This window comes from Enhydra lutris, unplaced genomic scaffold (assembly GCF_002288905.1).
Source record: "Enhydra lutris kenyoni isolate GAN:26980312 unplaced genomic scaffold, ASM228890v2 scaffoldscaffold19, whole genome shotgun sequence".
Lineage (NCBI taxonomy): Eukaryota > Metazoa > Chordata > Mammalia > Carnivora > Mustelidae > Enhydra > Enhydra lutris.
Genome location: NW_019154103.1, coordinates 8,450,651 through 8,469,340, shown reverse-complemented (window position 1 = coordinate 8,469,340; position 18,690 = coordinate 8,450,651). Strand labels below are relative to the sequence as shown.

Sequence of the window (18,690 nt, the reverse complement as noted above, 5' to 3'; positions counted from 1 at the left end):
CAGACAGAGATCACAAGTAAGCAGAGAGGCAGGCGGGTGGGAGGAAGGTGGCAGGAAGTAGGCTCCCTGCCTAGCAGAGAGCCAGATGTGGGGCTTGATCCCAGGATCCTGGGACCATGACCTGAGCGGAAGGCAGAGGCTTTAACCCACTGAGCCACCCAAGTGCCCCAAGATGGTAACTTTTATGTTATGTGTATTTTAGGACAATTTTTAAAAATTAGGAGATAAAAAAAGAACTGTGATTGCAAACTGTAGTTCTTCAGTCTCATACTAAGGACTTCCTTTTTTTTTCTATGATATTTAAATAGATTACTCATAGAAGCGTTTTTTTAAGAAATGTCTCCTCAGGCAAGGGAAACAAAAAGTAAAAATAAACTTTTGGACTATACCAAAATACAAAGCTTTTACAGAGTGGAGGAAACCATCAACAAAACAACACGGCAACCTACTGAATGGGAGAAGATATTTACAAATGATATATGTGAGGCACACCTCGGTGGCTCAATCAGTTACGCATCTGACTCTTGATTTCAGTTCAGGATCTCAGGGTCATGAGATTGAGCCCCATGGCCCAGGTCCACACTCATGGGGGTCTGCTTGAGATTCTTTCCTTTTCCCTTAGCCCCTCCCCCTACACATGTGCTCTCTCTCTAAAATAATTAAATAAATTTTTTAAAAAACCACAAGTGATATATATCTGACAAGCAGTTAATACCCAATATATATATAAAGAACTTACACAGCTCGACACATAAAAAAAACAAATAATACAATTGAAAATGGACAGAGGACCTGAATAGACATTTTTCCAAAGAAGACATGTAGATGGCCAACAGACACATGAAAAGATGATCAACATCACTAATCATCAGGGAACTTAAATCAAAACCACAATGAGATATCACCTTACACCTGTCAGAATGGCAGGAATCAAAAAGAGAAGGAATAACAACTGTTGGTGAGGATGTGGAGAAAAAAGGAACCCTCATGTACTGGTGGGAATGCAAACTGGTGCAGCCACTGTGGAAAGTAGCATGGAGGTTCCACAATAGAATTGCTGCATGATCCAATAATTTTACTAGTGGACAACTACTCAAAGTATACAAAAGCACTAATTCAAGAAGATACAGGCACCCCTCTGTTTATTGCAGCATTATTTAAAACAGCCAAGATACAGAAGTAACCCAAGTGTACATCCATCGATGAATGGATAAATAAGAGCGGTAATAAGTATGCAGTGGAATATTACTCAGCCATTAAAAGGATGAGATCTTGCCATTTGCAACAACAAGGATAGATAAAGAGGATATTATGCTAAGTGAAAAAAGTCATACAGAGAAAGACAAATATCATATGATTTCACTCACATGTACAATTTAAGAGACAGATGGGAAAAAAAAGAAAAAAAGAGACAAACCAGAAAAACAGACTTGTAAATACAGAGAACAAACTGGTAGTTGCCAGGTAGGATGTGGGTAGGGGGACGAATAAAATAAATCAAGGGGATTAAGATACACTTACTGTGATGAGCACTGAGTAATGTGCAGAATTAATAAATCATTTATACTGTACACCTAAAAGTAATATAATACCATATGTTAATTATACTTCAAGAAAAACGATTACAGACATTAATCATCCTAAAAAACAAGTAATCTCCCATAGATATTATAGAGTAAAATATGAACAAAGATAAAAGGTCAATGACAAAAATGCTAAACAGACTCCCGTAGTCCATAGGATAATAAAGAAAGCAAAGTTGGTGAATGAAGTAGAAAGAGACCTCTTCAATAGAAATGGTAATGAGCTACTTTCTGGAACATTAATATGTGATCTGAGCAAGCAGAGCATAAAATACAATGTGGGCCCCTTTTATTTTCTTTCAGGTCTTTTATCATTAATATGAACACAAGTTTGTAAAATACTGGTGAGAAGAAATTCTTTTTATTCAGTATATCTGCCAACAGACATTTTTAAATCATAGGAAATCCTTCAGGCAACTAGAACCCTTTTGGAAAATACTATTCACATTCTTTCTGTTGAAATCTTACCACAAATGCTAAAGGACTAAAACATATGTGAGGAATTTTCTAATGGCAAGTGAGTGGCCTGTTTTCTGCTTCTACGGTTCAGAGTCGCCCTTGAATTTGAACAACTCCTGGGCCATGAATATGGCTTCATTGCTGAGGCCATGGTCCAAAAAAACTCAAGTGTTAGTGTATGCTCCACTCTTCAGGAAACCAAGTGGAGCTCTACCTAGCTGCCTTCCATAAGGCCGTTACTGTGAATCCTGATCCCCTGATCCCCTTTGCTTGAGACACGCCCAAATACCTCAAGGTTGGTTTAAATGCACCAATTCCTATTTTTCTTCTCCATAGGCATTATAAATATCTACAAACATATAACTTTCTATGGACAATATAATATGAGATAATTGTAAATTAATCTGCCTTGATTTGTTTAACCAGCAAGATGGAATCTGACTTTTCCACTAATTTTGGAAATCTAGGAAATGAACCCCAATTGCATACAGTAAAACAGATCACCCAATCAGCCTTTAAAAAGGTTTTTGTTTATTTGTTTAAATCTAGGGTTAGGAGGCTCAGACAGATGGGCCAGAGATGCTTTTGGAAGCAACAGCATGATGGCTACCCAAGGAGAACCTCAAGTCCGGCTCAAACTTGTACTGGTTGGCAAAGGTGGTACTGAAAAAACTACGTTTCTGAAATGTCATCTGGCTGGTGAATCTGAGTATAAGTATGTAGGCAGGCACCTTGGGTGTTGAGGTCCATCCCCTTGTGTTCCATACCAACAGAAGACTTATGGAGTTCAACATATGGACTACAGCTGGTCAGGAGAAATTTGGTGGGCTGAGAGTTGGCTATTACATCCAAGCCCAGGGTGCCATTATAATGTCTGATGTAACATCAAGGGTTACTTGTAAGAATATGCCCAGCTGGCATAGAGATCTGGTACAAGTATGGGAAAACATTCCCATGCTGTTGTGTGGCAACGAAGTGGACATGAAGGACAGGAAAGTTAAGGTGAAGTCTATTATCTTCCACTGAAAGAAGAACGGTTAGTACTGTAACATTCTGCCGAAAGTAACTACAACTTTGAAAAGTCCCTCCTGTGGCTTGTTAGAAAATTAACTGGAGACCCTAACTTGGAGTTGGTCGCCATGCCTGCTCCTGCCCCACCAGAGGTGGTCACGGAGCCAATTTCGGCAGCCCAACATGAGCATAATCTAGAACTTGCTCAGACAACGGCTCTCCTGGATGCACCTGCAACCCAGCATCAGAAGTCTGGTTTTCTAGGCCGGAGTCTGTGATATCAGTGGTGCAGGGTGTTTGCAGCTTTATTAGAGAGCTGAGCACTACATGTGCTTCGCCTTGGGGTTGCTGAAGGAGATGAATGGGCTTCAGAGTGAATGTGGCAGTTTAAAAAGTACCTTCATTTTTTTTGGACCTGCATATTTAGCTGTTTTGGAATGCAGTTGTTTCCTTCCTGAATTTCAGATAGAAGACTGCTAGAGCCACATCACAATATCCAGTGGTGAAATCTCATTTGTCACTGCCATTCCCATTCCCTTTTGTTTAGAATCAGAATAAAGTTGTATCTCAAATATCTAAAAGTATCTAAAAATAAATAAATAAAAATAACATGAATCTAGGGTTAGGAAAAGATATGACTTCTTCCGCATGTCTGCGTTGACTGTGGTGGAGAGGGTCATTCAGAGTTTAACCCAGACTGGCTAGTGCTGGTCTCAGGCTGGTAAGTGCACAGATAGACCTACTATGAGCACAGACTCAAGGACAGCAGTAGCAGAGTCTCTGATTCCTAAGAGACTTTTAAATATGGTTATCATTCTCTTTTTCATTCTTTTTCATTTGTATTTGAATGTTTAAGACATTTAAATTTAGAGTCCCAATGGAAGTTCCAACTTAGTGCCATGTTTATGTATTTGCTAACATTCTTGTTCAAAATGTTATTTGCATCTCAACCAAAGAAAAATACAATGGGGTTTTATATTATTTGGTTAGAATTTCCTGAGTCTCTAAGGGCACTGGAATTAGGGCTGGTGGTTTAAACAATACATCCTGTATAAAAGTTATAGTACAACGAAGGCATCTACAGAGACTGAGTCCACACACCACAAAGGCTACAAATCTCCACCAGGAAGGTCAGCATGTCTGTACCCAAAGATCTTCAGTGACCTTCCCGAAATATCTGGCTCTTTTCCTTTGAAGAAAATGCTTCACGAGGTAGAGATGTGCCAGTGTCTCATGCAATGTGTGAGTTGCTGTGGTAAGTGATCCCCCTTTTCCCTTATGGAACAAGTAATGCATTGTAACCCCTAACAGAAAACTCCAGCTGTCCTTTTACACGCCAGTCTTTTGGCAAAGGTTCAGATTTTTTCCCCCTTGAATAGTCATAATTCATAGAGAGAGCCAGACACACAGATTTCTTTTTTCAACTGACTTTGTGTTTCTTTGGCTATCTTATCCCTAATTGCTCCCTGCAAACCCACCCCTCCATGCTGGTAAACTAGAGGGAACCAGTTTCATGAACCAGTAAATACAAGATTTAAACATTCACTCTGTGAGACATATACAACATTTATTGCCAATTTTGATTCAAGTAGAGAGGAAAATTGCGTAAGTCGGTTATTAGGAGCTGCAGGTGTGCCTGGAGAGGGAGAAGGCTTCTTATTCAGGAACTATAGATAATCCCTCTTATAAAACTTCCCTAGTTGTAAAATATTTTTTTCCCATCCCTTTGGGAAATGCTGTAAGCAGGAAATCACATATGTGCATTAAAAGTGAGGTGATAAGCCAATTTTACCAGACTGTACTTTCAGGAAATGACTGTGAATTTTGAAATTCTGTTGACTCTTCAAAAATTTCTGACTTACTTGAACTCAGTCTTAACCAATTCACACTACATGTGATTAACTTATTTTGTGCCCATGTCTTTTACATGCCTGTGGATAAGCTTCCACAAAATAATGTCATTTGAATTGGCAGGAAGTCTTTATTTCCTGTCCTGAAGTATACTGTAAATGAGAACATCTGAGCAAAGGCCTCATCCTTTTTGTTTTTTTTTTTTTTTTTCCTCTTTTTTCTACTGAGCTGTGCATTATAACTTCTGAAGCAGGGGCACCCGTGTACAGGAGAATTAAGTGAACATTTTTAAGAAGAAAAAAAAATTTTTTTTTCCTTACACAGCTGACCTGAGGTAGGTCAGGGTTTGAGGAGTAATGATATTTTGAACGACCATGATGCCTCAGGTCCTGTGCAGGGTGTTGTAAGCACATTTCCCACCCTCAGGGAGCTTACGGTCTCACAGGCAGAGCAAGTTTTACGTGTCTCCCAGATAGTGGGGTGTATTCAAGAGCCCATGTGGGGACACCTGGGTGGCTCAGTGGGTTAAAGCCTCTGCCTTCGACTCAGGTCATGATCTCAGGGTCTTGGGATGGAGCCCCGCATCAGGCTCTCTGCTCAGCAGGGAGCCTGTTTCCTCCTCTCTCTCTCTCTCTCTCTCTCTGACTGCCTCTCTGCCTACTTGTGATCTCTGTTTGTCAAATAAATAAATAAAATCTTTAAAAAAAAAAAAAAGAGCCCATGTGAATGGAGCAGAAAGAACTGGTAGACAAGGCTGGGGTGGGGGATTAGTGAAAGACGAGGCAAGAAGAAAATTGGCTTAAAGGATGGACATAGCTTGGACTGTCAGAGGTAGAAAGATAAGCCAAGAGCAAGTAGTTCTGGTGTTCTAGAGGTCGTGAAGAGTGAAATAAAGGGTTATGTGGGTCTTGGAAGCCAGGCAGAAGAGTTTATTACATGGGCAAGAGAAAACCTACTGAGGAGTCCAAAGCAAGTGGCTGACACAGATATGGAGCTTATCTGATCCGGGCTAGACTGGAACTTTCTAGTCTCTATATCCTATGTCTTTGCAGAAGTCTGTTTAGGACCCTATGTTGTGTCTTCCAGATTCCCTTTCAGGACTGAAGAACGTATGCAACTGCTGGGACTGCTGTCAGCAAACAGCTCAGTTGTAAGCTCTCTTTGGGAACTGCTGCAGCTGAAGAGAGTGGCCCCTGTCAAGGGCAGCCCACAGCTAAAAAGTGGTTAAGGAGGTAAGAGTGGGTATCTCAAACCCATCTCCTTGCTCCCATTTGGGAAGTCTCTAAAGGGTTATCCTGGCATTAATGTCCCCCCATGGGGTCTGTCCAGGCCTTGTAACTTCTCTGCAGCCCTGTTTCTCTCTTTGTTCCATCTGGCTTCCTTCCCTCCCCTTCTATAGTCGTTGATCCCAAGAAGACTGCTTGACAACCGCCCCCACCCCGCTATTCATTTCCGTCCTTGAGTCTGCTTTTCAGACAATCGAACCTGCAATGAGGAGGTTAAGGTAATCTTCTCCTAGTCCCACAAGACGCTGACAAAGCTTCTGGGTAGGTTTCTCAGGAAGTATTCAGCTACTGCACTGTCCAGTCGTGTGGTAAATTGACAATTATGCTTATGCCCAGAAGAACGGACAGGTATTTATTCAACGCTTTTAGTGTTCGAGGCACTATACTGGACAACATGGAATAATTTGGCACATACATGGCACCATGGAAATCTATTTCTGAGGCACAGAAATAACACCACAAATAGCTTATAATGGCTGAAATGAGCTGTAATACACAGTGAGACCAGAGGAAGTCAAGGCCAATGTGGGTGTTAAAGAAAAAGTTATTCATGACACCTGTTAAAATTATAAGGCAGACTTTATTCAGGACTATTGCCATAGCTGTAGGGATTACTGCAGTGGGCTTTTGCAGTAGGGGAGAGAGAGATCAGGCTTAATTCCAAATACAACAAGGAAAGGTGGGGATTTATAGCCAAGGAGTAGAATGAGGGAGTTGATACATGGAAATTAATCAGAGGGTGAGATGATTTTTTTTTTCCCCTAAACTGACCCAACAGGATTCTTGCTGAAGGTAGACCAAGGTGATCAGATAATACCAAGGGGGGTTGGGGTGGGTGAGGAATTTGGTCAGGTATGGAGTGTGATCAAATAGTATGGTAGGGGATTTTGGCTAAACTGATTTAGCAAGATTCTTGCTAAAACGGGACTCTAATGGGTGAAGACAGAAGTCCAAGACCAAGCAATCTTTGACAGGGGTGGGTTGATCAGGGAAGGGTTCATGGATTAGACAATGTCAACAGTCACTGTCAGAAATTGATGTTCTTGGGCCATATGTCCACTCCTGATCCAATAAGCTATGGTTACTAGGGAAGTTTTTCAGGAGATGTAAAACAGGGCTAAGCAGGCATTAAAGTCTGATGGTGTGGAAAATTTCCTTGTGAGATAGGTAAGGTAGGCATTGTAGTCAGCCTGAATTAAAAGGGGTATTATTCAGTACTAGGCGGAGATTTCTTTTCTACCTTAAAATCCTTCAGAAAAATTGGGAGGGGAGGAGAACAATCCCAGTGTTAAGGCTTCTACTACTCACCTGCTCCCCTACCACCAACCCCTCAAAAGGAGGTGCAGATATTCTCCAGAATACCTAGCTCTACCTAGCTTAGTGTTTTGACAATCAAATACTTGTCTAGATCCAAAAGCAGAAAGATTAAGTAGAAGAAAATTTCTAATCCTTTCTTTAGGAAATTTTTGATCTTGTCAGAGATAAATAATGATTTGAGCAGGATTAGGCAAATTCTGAGCTTGAGGTGGAAATCCATTCAAAGAACCCATACAGATAAACTTTCTTCACAAAGAGCTGCTGCCAACTCTTTATAATCTCATGATCCTATGTAATTAACATTCTTGCATAAACATCTTATTTTTGCCACAACTGAGCCATTTTCAAATTCTTTTTACTTAGCCTAAAAATCTAAACCTTGATGTCAAGCATGAATCCTAAAGCATGACTAAAACCATTTGAAGCAGCATGATCAAATATAATGTATGGAAAGAACTACCAATGCTAACAGAAATCACTTTCAAAATACAATTCTTGCAGTGGTGAAACTGTTTAAATATTAGCTGAACAGAAGTGTAGATGATAACCATGCATCCACAGGAAGAGGTTAATTGAAAAGTATGTTTTATCAAAACTGCCATATCTCCTGCAGTTTGTATGTAGTTACACCAGGGTTCTCAACTGGTGACAATTTTGTCTTCAGGAGACATTTGGCGATGTGTGGAGACATCTTTCGCTGCCAGAGTGGAGGTGGGGGTTGGAGGGCATGCTGTCATCTAGAAAGTAGAGGTTAAGGATGCTGCTAAACATGCTGCAAAAAAGCACAGGACAACTCCTACAACAGTCATCCAGCTCCGCATGTCAACAGCGCCAAAACATAAACTGCTGATAAACTACAAAAGGAATCTGAAAGTGTACCATAAACTGACAGACACCAAGAAACACAAACCCTTCGCGTGGTATCAGGCTGAAGGGGTTGAGCGTTTTTACCACAGGTTACCCATTCTCTTTATCACACTTCTGCACAAACATGGAGCCCTCGTTCCTGAAAGATCTTCCTCTAATGAGCCAGAAAATCATCTTGAAAAACACTGAACACTGTTTGCATTTGGTCTTCACCTTAGATAATACATCTCATGGAACAGAGGAGTCCACCAGCGATCCATCAGATTCCATTCTCCCCTTCTCGCATAGGGATAGAGTTGGTTATTGCTGGGTACCTGGCCACATAGCCAGGTTCCATATTTCCTCAACTTATGTGATTCCAATGGCAAGTATGGATCTTAAAATACTGAGTCTTTGTTCTCTTTTCCCTTACTTCCATGCCAGGATATAGAAGAGCCTGAATATGGTCTGATAGAGCAGTAAGAATTTCTCTGATTCCCTAAATGACTGAATGGAACGGAGTGGCCTTCTTATCATAATAGTACCTATTATGTGCAAGAGAAATAAACTTGTATGTTCTCTGAACCACTATATATTGGGGCCTCTTTGTTATAGCAACTTAGCTTTCACCCCACCTGGGACATGTGGCATATTTTTCTAGTGATTTTAGTCATTGGTGTTGTTGGTGGGAGTGGTTTTCAGTACAATAAAGAGAAAACATGGGCTTAAGAGGACTGGGAACTGGGGTACCTAGTGGGCTCAGTCAGTTAAGAGTCTGCCTTTGGCTGAAGTTATAATCCCAGGATCCTGAGACTGAGTCCCACACTGGGCTCCTTGCTCAGCAGAAGTCTGTTTCTCCCTCTGCCCCACACCCCCTGCTCTCTCTCTCTCTCAAATAAATACATATTTTTAAGTAGATAAAAAGAGGACTGGGAACTGAGCAGTTTATCCACTAAGGTATTTTGAACAACTGAGCTTCATTTATTCATTCTGAATAAATGTACATTTATTCAGAAGGAATATATGTATGTTTATTACAATAAATATACATTTATTCAGCATATACTATATTCTGGAAATAAGAAGTAAGAATAAATATTCCCCAGTGATCAATTTTTTGGAAAGGCAAACATAATGTGTACAGTATGTTCTCTACTAAAAAGACAACAGAAGTGATCTTCAAACTTCTCCCTTCCCCCTCTCTGCCAATTTACTCAAGATCTGGAAATGTAAATTGAAATGTGCTAGGCTCAGAGAAACAACTTTATGAGGAAATAGCTAGGTGAAAGATACAAACTGAAAGGCCCTGGGCCATGTAGATAAAAATAAGGGTAAGGCGGAGTGGAGTGTGTCAATTTGGAGAGTGCAAGACCCTTCTAAAGTGTCTGACTACTCCTCAGCCCTAGTATATTGATTCTACATGGAAATACAGACTGAGTTTAAGAAAGAGCACAGATATGGATTTTTATGTGAACCTTCCCAATTTTGAAATGTTGGCAAGGTATGTAAAATATTTATTGAATTTTTGGGGCCGGTAATCAGTAAGTAAATTAACACACTTATTCAATTCTAAGATATCTGGCCATTTTAGTGAACCTGCTGCAGAGGTCTATAGTAATGGATGGGCCATATCTAGAGGTGAGTATAGATGGAAAGAAAAAAATAAGAATTTTGGTTTGTTGGTTTGTTGGTAGGAGGAAATATGCAAGGGAACGATCATATTTGGCATGATTTTCTAATAACTTCCCAAATTCATTCGCAAGATTTTATTTTTATTATTTTTTTTGCAAGATTTTATTTTAGAGTAATTAGCCAAACAGTCTGTATTGCCAAGGCAATAGAAATGTTTTTATGAAAAACTTGCTTAGAGAGTAAGATTATCAAACAGTATCATTGTAACATTGTAGAAATGCTGTATGTACTAGAGTAGTAACAACATTTGAAATTTCTCTAGAAAACAAAGAAAGCTTTTAAAAATAATAACAGTTATTGACAGTCACACCCAAAACCTTAAGATACCAAGGAATAAACCTAACCAAAGAGGCAAAGGATTGGTACTCAGAAAACTACAGAACACTCATGAAAGAAATTGAGGAAGGCATAAAGAAATGGAAAAACGTTTCATGCTCATGGATTGGAAGAACAAACACTGTGAAAATATCTATGCTGCCTAGAGCAATCTACACATTCAATGCAATTCCTATCAAAATACCATCAACTTTTTTTACAGAGCTGGAACAAATAATCCTAAAATTTGTATGGAACCAGAAAATACCCCAAATAGCCAAAGGGAGGTTGAAAAAGAAAACCAAAACTGGTGGCATTGCAATGCTTGACTTCAAGCTCTATTACAAAGCTGTCATCATCAAGACAGTATGGTACTGGCACAAAAACAGACACATAGATCAATGGAACAGAATAGAGAACCCGAAATGGACCCTCAACTCCATGGTAAACTAATCTTTGACAAAGCAGGAAAGAATATCTAATGAAAAAAGTCAACAAATGGTGGGAAAACTGGACAACCACATGCAGACGAATGAAACTGGACCATTTTCTTACAACATACTCAAAAATAGACTCAAAATGGTTGAATGACCTAAATGTGAGACAGGAATCCATCAAAATCCTAGAGGAGAATACAGGTAGCAACCTCTTTGACCTCAGCCACAGCAGCTTCTTGCTAGACACATCTCCAAAGGCAAAAATGAGTTACTGGGACTTCATCAAGATAAAAAACTTTTTACAGCAAAAGAAACAGTCGGGGCACCTGGGTGGCTCAGTGGGTTAAAGCCTCTGCTTTCGGCTCAGGTCATGATCCCAGAGTCCTAGAATCGGGCCCACATTGGGCTCTCTGCTCAGCAGGGAGCCTGCTTCCACCTCTCTCTCTATCTGCCTGCCTCTCTGCCTACTTGTGATCTCTGTCAAATAAATAAATAAATAATCTTAAAAAAAAAAAAAGAAAAACAGTCAACAAAATCAAAAGACAACCTATAGAATGGAAGAAGATCTTTGCAAATTTCTTATCCAATAAAGGGCTAGTATCCAAAATCTATAAAGAACTTATCAAAATCCACACCCAAAGAACAAAGAATCCAGTCAAGAAATCGGCAGAAGATATGAACAGACATTTTTCCAAAGAAGACATAGAAATGGCCAACAGACACATGAAAAAATAATCTACATCACACAACATCAGGGAAATGCAAATCAAAACCACAGGGAGATACCACCTCACACTTGTCAGAATGGTTAAAATTAACAAGTCAGGAAAAGACAGATACTGGTGAGGATGTGGAGAAAGGGGAACCTTCTTACTCTGTTGGTGGGAATGCAAGCTGCTACAGCCACTCCGGAAAACAGTATGGAAGGTTCCTCAAAAAGTTAAAAATAGACTACCCTAAGACCCAGCAATTGCACTACTGGGTACTTACCTGAAAGATACATATGCAGTGATCTGTAGGGGCACCTGCACTCCAATGTTTATAGTATCTATGTCCACAACAGCCAAACTATGGAGAGAGTCCAGATGTCCACCAATAGATGAATGGATAAAGAAGACGTGGATACACAATGGAATATTACTCAGCCTGCCTACAATATCAGTAGATCAAACACTCTGTAAGTCTGAATAGCGGTGCTGGCCAAGGCCCTATGAATTGGAGAAACAAACTCTGAATAAAACATGTGCCATTTCCAGCCAAGATGAACCACTGCCAGTTCCAGGGTAGATGGGGCTCAAAGTAAACAACTTATCATCTTGATGCTTTATGCCCTTCGGTACTAATGTCAACTTAGACACTGTGACAGCAGACCTTAAAATATCTGAGTATTCTCCTTTCCCTAGAATACAGTTATAGAGTAAATGACCTCCTTGGGGAAGTGTCAGGAGAAATTATTACTCTATATATTTATTATGACATTGTATAGTCCTTCCTTTTGGGGACCTACTTTCTCCTATGGTCCGTGAACTATGAGCCTAAATATGGGCTCAGTTCCTAAAACTGGGAAAGGGACCTTGACTTTCTATTAGACAGCTGCCTTCAGAAGGCTATGTAATCCTATCTATCCTTCATTTTCTTTTATTGTAGTGATTAATATCCTTGTCTTCCCATTCATCTTGCTGAGAGGGATACGAAGTTCTACTATCTTGATAGCCCCCTCCAACCTTGCCTTTTACTGCAGTACTTGCACTTACTTTGCTTTTTTTTTTAAAGAGTCTCCACCTGACCTCTATTATTTTAGAATCCTCTTAACCACCTTCCCATCAATAAGCCCAGTTATCTAACAGTATCTCCTACTATGTGTCCTGGGGAGAGTCACCACTGAGTTTCTCAACAATGCTGATGCCCTTCTCATCTAATAAGCTCTTATTACTTTGATAATGGACTGTTCTTTTGGCTCCACAGTTTCTGGGTCACTGTTTCATTTAAATATTTAGAATTCTCTGAAAAAAACATCAAACACTTAGTGGCATACTTAATAACCTATAATTGTGAGTTAGGAATTTCTAATGGAAGGAATAAACAAGGAAAGAAATCAGTTGGATGTACAAGGACTATCCATTATGGGCAAAAGCTTGGGTATAATAACAAATCTCTCCTTATTATAAAACTATTATCAAATCATCATCATTACCATGATGAGATACAATAGTGTTCTTTTTAAAAAAAAGTATTATTGATGTAACTTAATTTGTCTTATAAGGGGCTTATAGGATATACATCAAAATCATCTCTGGATGCTAGGATTATGAGTGATTTCTTTTACTATACTTACTGTAAAGTTGTGCAAAATTTCTATTATAAGTATTCATTAATTATATACTAATTTTAAATTGAATTCTTTGTTAATTAAAATAACAAAAAAATAATAATGGAATAATGGCTAACACATACACGGCTTTAAAATGAACAGGCATTCTGGGAGCTTCAGACTTTTTACATGTCATTATTTGTAACCACATTATAATGTAGGTATTACTACTTTTATCTTAACAGATGAGAAAATCAAGATCTAGAGAAGGAGCCACTGTGGCTTCCCCACAGAGAAGCCACAATGTGACTGTGTGATTCCAGGGTCTATTCTGGAGTCACCAAGCGTTACTTGGCACTGGCCTCTTGGCAATGTGAGGCCAGGACCACTGCTTTCTCCAGCTCTTTTGGAATTGGATACTGCTTTCTTTTAAATCCAAACTATTATCTTTTGCTGTCTGGATGCTGTTTAAAAGCAAGCTTAGTGATCTTCAACTTTTGAGGGTGTTTACAGTCAGTTTTCAATGCAGTGGAAACTGAAGGATTAGCCAAACAGGAGAACAGAGTGAGGACACCATATTCTTTCCATCTTTTTTTTTGCAGTCCAACCCCACAGGGATATGTTCATTGTTTTGCTTGATGGGTGGGGCTTAATACATTGAGACCTCATACTCAAATGTCAACAAGAATACAACTTTGTTAAATCCAAAAACAAATCACTTTTGGATCATGTGTCGATTAGCAAAAACATTTAAGGGCTCACTTTGGCACTTGGTGAATTAGAAGATTGGGGTCATTGAATAATATGCTCATCTAGAGAAGTATATCCATAACACACACAGTTACCAAATTAAGTCATATTCAGTGGTGAGATCAGCTCAGGTTATTTATCACTGTGGCTTCTCATTTTTAAGTTACATCAACTGTCTTGCAATATGCTCGATCCCATCCCTGGCACTGTCTCTTCACCTGTCTGTCCTGGAGCAGCTGGAGAAAGTCATACCAGAGAGATTGGCACTCTTAAATTTATCACCCCATCCTCCACATGCCCAGCAGCCCCTCTATTTCATGCGTCTCACCGCCTCCCAGTTCTTCACAGTGACCATTTCAAACCATTTGAAACAACAACCTCTGTACACCCACAGCCTTTAATCACCTCTAAATTCTCTCAGAATAAAATCCAAAATTTTTACCAAAGCCTCCTCCCTCCGGTATCTGGCTGATCTCCTCTTAACACCCTCTTCTCCCTTCTTGACTCTTTCTGGCATTCTTACTATTCCTCCCCCAGAACACTAAACTTGCTTCCAATTTCGACCCTTTGCACATGCTAATCCACTGCCTGAAAAACATTTCCTGTGATCTCTCCATGACTTGCTTCCCCACTTCACTCAAACTCTGGAAGACCTTCTTTGACTACCCTACTTGGAATAATATCTCCCACTCCCACAACCAGTCTCTATTCCCTTTATCCTGTTTCAGTTTTCTTCATAGCATTCACCCCCACAAATATAGTTTACTTATTTATTGGATTTTTCTTTGGGTCTGTTTCCTTGAGTAGAGTACCAATTCTATAAAAAAGATTTGATTCTGTTCACTTCTATGTCACCTGGCGCTTAAAAAGGAATTTGGCATATAAATAAAATAATATAATTACAGAAAAATAATAAAATAAACATTTGTTGAGTGAATGAGTGAATGAATGAATGAACGAATGAATAACAAGCTGAATTCCATGACTGCTCTTCGTTCTCAGTCTCAGTCCTTTCCAGCATATTCTGCATGGAGCCAGAGTGAACATTATAAAACAGTACTGCTCAGAGTATGGTCTCTGCACCAGAAGTATCCGCATCACCTACAAGCTTATGAGAAATGCTAATTCTCAAGCCCCACTCCAGGCCTACTGTTCATACTCTCTATAGTAGGGACTAACAAAATGTATTTCCAAAAGCTCTCTGGATGATATTTACGCCTTCCCAAGTTTGATAAGCGTGTCTTAAGAAGAATATATGACCAAGTGATTGACTTGCTTTTATTCTTCTCTCTTCCCTGGGACAAAATTCAAACTCTACCATGTGACTCTTAAACCCTGTGAGGCTCAGCCCATGTATCCATCTCCCCAGCATCACCCTGTCACTAACCCTCTTTCCACCCAAGTTCCAGTTTGCTGAACTTTTTGAGTTTGTGTTCTCTTGCTTCATCTTTCACATGTGTTCCCTCTGCCTGGGAACTGTCTCTTCCTTATCACTACCTTTACCTGCTTACTCCTGTTTATCCTCCTCATGTAGGTTGCTAATGCCCTTGCAGTATATTCACCAGCATTTGCACCCTCCCAGTCACACCTATTTTTCTTATGTGTGTTAATGTGTTGAACTGTATCTCTGAACCACTAGGCTGAATGCTCCATAAGCTCAAGGTATAGTTCACTTAGCATTTTAGCTACTCTACCTGCCTTTAGTGGGCATTCATTAGTATTTCTTGTATAAATTAATACATACAGAACTGGTGGGAATACATTTTTTTCCCCTGATAAAAGCAATGCTATAAGTGATGTCTAGAGATAGGGTGAATGGTATTTCAGTTCCATAGCTCAGAGAGATCATTTATTAACTGTACTTTTTCCGTTCATCCAGATACATAACCATTTTGGAAATTCATTTCAATCCCAAATACCCGATGTGCATGTTGTCTTTAATAAGATTCCCAACTGGTAAATTAAGTGCTGCCATTAATCAGAGGAAACGATGCAAAAATGAAAAGAAAAATAAAAAAGGAAAGCAGTTCCTAATAAAAGACCTGTGGAAGATTTAGGAAACCACAAGAAAGAAGTTTTGAAGGCAAGTGTTAGGAGGTCACTTAGAAGACTAAAAAAATACAGACTGTTCAGCACCAAAAGGCTTATTGTAGAGACTTATAGGACATGCGACTTGGGAGAGTTATTCTCTAACTCTGATCTATGAAAAGAGAGGAAGTTATTATGCCTTGAACTGCCCAAACTGCTAGTTTATTGTATAACCCAAGGCCCTACATTAAGTTAGAAGAGAAATAATTGCAAAGGAATGTTCATATGTGGTATGGCTTAACCTTCGCTTTTATGTTTCCGCTCCAATAAAAGGAGCTGTGGTACTTTCTTTTTTATCTCATTTTCTCTGGGCACACAGTTCAGCAGAGGCTGCTCTGTACTACATGTTGGAATGATTAGTTGACCAGTTGACTCTTCGATGCAAGTACTTTCCATACCTCATGCATTCATCTTCAGATGCTTAGGATCGCCAGGGACTCTATGGTTATGTGAGCTGCCAGGAAGGAACAAGATAAATGTGGATCACAGAGGGACTTTCTCACCTCCCCCACCTTCTCTTGATTTTATGTTTTTGGTTCACCATTCTTCATTTGGGCAACATCAACTCAACTGGGATTATAAGGATGCATCTTAGTGTTTTAAAAAGAGCCTAGATTTTGCAACCCACCAAAACTGAAGTTCCATCTCTGCTGACTATTAGCTCTGTGACCTCAGGCTAGTTATTAATTTCTTCTGTTTCTCCATTTCCTTCTCATCAGCAGAATGGGGCTAAGACTAGCATTTGTCATGAAATGGGAAGATACTGTGTGCAAAATGCATAACTCAGTAGACTATTTAAAAAAGATTAATTCTGCCTCCTCCATCCCTCTTCATACTTTAAGTAAGGAAATAATTATTGATTGTTGATTTGACTAATGTACCATTAGATTTAAGACCTGAATTATCAGGTCTAAGTGTTTCTATGTTTATTAACCACCTTGGGTAATTAACAATTCTTTTTTTACTTACATGCAACTTAAAAATCAGGCCCACGTGTAGTAGAGATCTTTCTAAAAAGTTGTGCTAAATGTGGGCAGCACTTAGGAGCACAAACTGTATCCCTTAAAAGAATCAAATTTTGGAAAAGCATTTATAGAAGAGATTATAAACATCTGAGAGATGGAGAAACAAAAGCACAGTATTGTGATTACACTGATTCTTTGAGAATCTCTGTCGTGTATGGGGTTTATGTGCATCTTACTCTTTCCCAGTTACTCAGTATATCATCTTAGGGAAGCACATATTCCTCATTGCCACTTACTCTTCCCTGTAGCGGCCATTCTGGGTTCCAGCCCACTGCAGCGGATATATGTTACAAGATCTATAGAGGCTGCTTTCAGGCAACACGCCTGAACAATGGAAATCTAGGTAAGGTAAAAGGGCCCATGGTGACCACCAGGCTGAATGCAAACAGGCTCCTTAGGTGACCCGCCTCAAAATACCTATAAACCCTAGCTGACCAATGGGCTACTTACAACTGGGCACAGGGACCAAGAAAGGAAAATTCCATACCTTCCTATACCTCCTCACCTCCCCCCACCAACAGCTAGTCCCCCCTAACCGCCCACCGCAGCACTGTCTCCTGAAAGACACTCTCCTTTGCTGTCCTGCCCAATGCTCCCCTGCATTCAATAAAATTCAATAAAATTCTATTTCCTTTGTTCTGCCTGGGTGAATTCTTCTACCATCTGCGCTGCCAGCCTCCACCCAATCAGGTCACTCCACAGAATCTAGCCAGGGATCTTAAAATTCCATTTATTCTTCACAGGTGATTAAGTTGTAGTGATTACCACTAGGAAACTGCAAGAAGTATATGCCGAGCTGACGGTGGATCAGTAGCATCATTGCACATGCTTTCTCAACCAAAAATTGGGGCTCAGTGTCCAGAAATGGAAGAAAGTATTTTTAATTTTTATGGTTTTACATAATTTGGTAAATACCCAACCTTTAGAAAAAATGCATTTAGGGTTCCAATGAGCAATTGAGAGATGGCCTCAAGTAACACAGAACTGTGTGTGGCACACCTTAGCATGTAGGCATGTGCAGATATGTGGTCTAAGGTGTCCAGAAGCAGGCAATAGGCTCGCACAGCCAGGACTTAACAATGTCTAATATGTGTTTTTTATGGAGTGAGTCAGATGAGATTTTAAAGGGCTGAATTGGATCCACCCAGAAAATATTTTCACCAAACCAGAGTTTGACTCAGCAAATATTCTCACATAGAATGGAGTTTCCTGTGGCTCCCAGGGAGGCTGATGTGTTACTTCAGAAATTCCTTTTCCCATGTGTGGTCTCTGGAATTGTCAATGGGCTGTATCTGTGTGATAAATAATGTGGCAGACAAAAGGCCAGACCTTGCCCGATTTTCTGAGATGTTAAGGATAAGTCCTCTACGATGGGGTATTTACAAGACAGGATGTGAAAGGCCAGCCTTGCTCTGGGCCTGGAGGACACCCCTCAATCCCCAAACAGGCTAAACCACATTTCGGGGGTGAGAGAATATTCACGGTAATATGTGCTGTATCTAGAAATGCATTCGGAAAGTGAAGTTTTACAAATATGTAGAAAATATAAAACTACTTTTAAAAATATAAGGCTCTACCTAACTCTTAGATTTCTTAAGTTGTTGAACATTCTCCCACCTGGAAATGAGTTGAAGAATACTATCCTTTTGGGTCCCTGGATATGAAGATCCTAAAAAATAAGTAGAGTTTTAAAAACTGTAACTCACTGGAAATTTTTCC

At 39.7% G+C, this 18,690-nt stretch overlaps 1 pseudogene; it reads left to right on the top strand.

Moving 5' to 3' along the window:
- The first annotated feature begins 2,644 nt into the window (after positions 1-2,644).
- On the top strand, positions 2,645-3,331 carry LOC111148245 (annotated as a pseudogene).
- Positions 3,332-18,690: the final 15,359 nt, after the last annotated feature.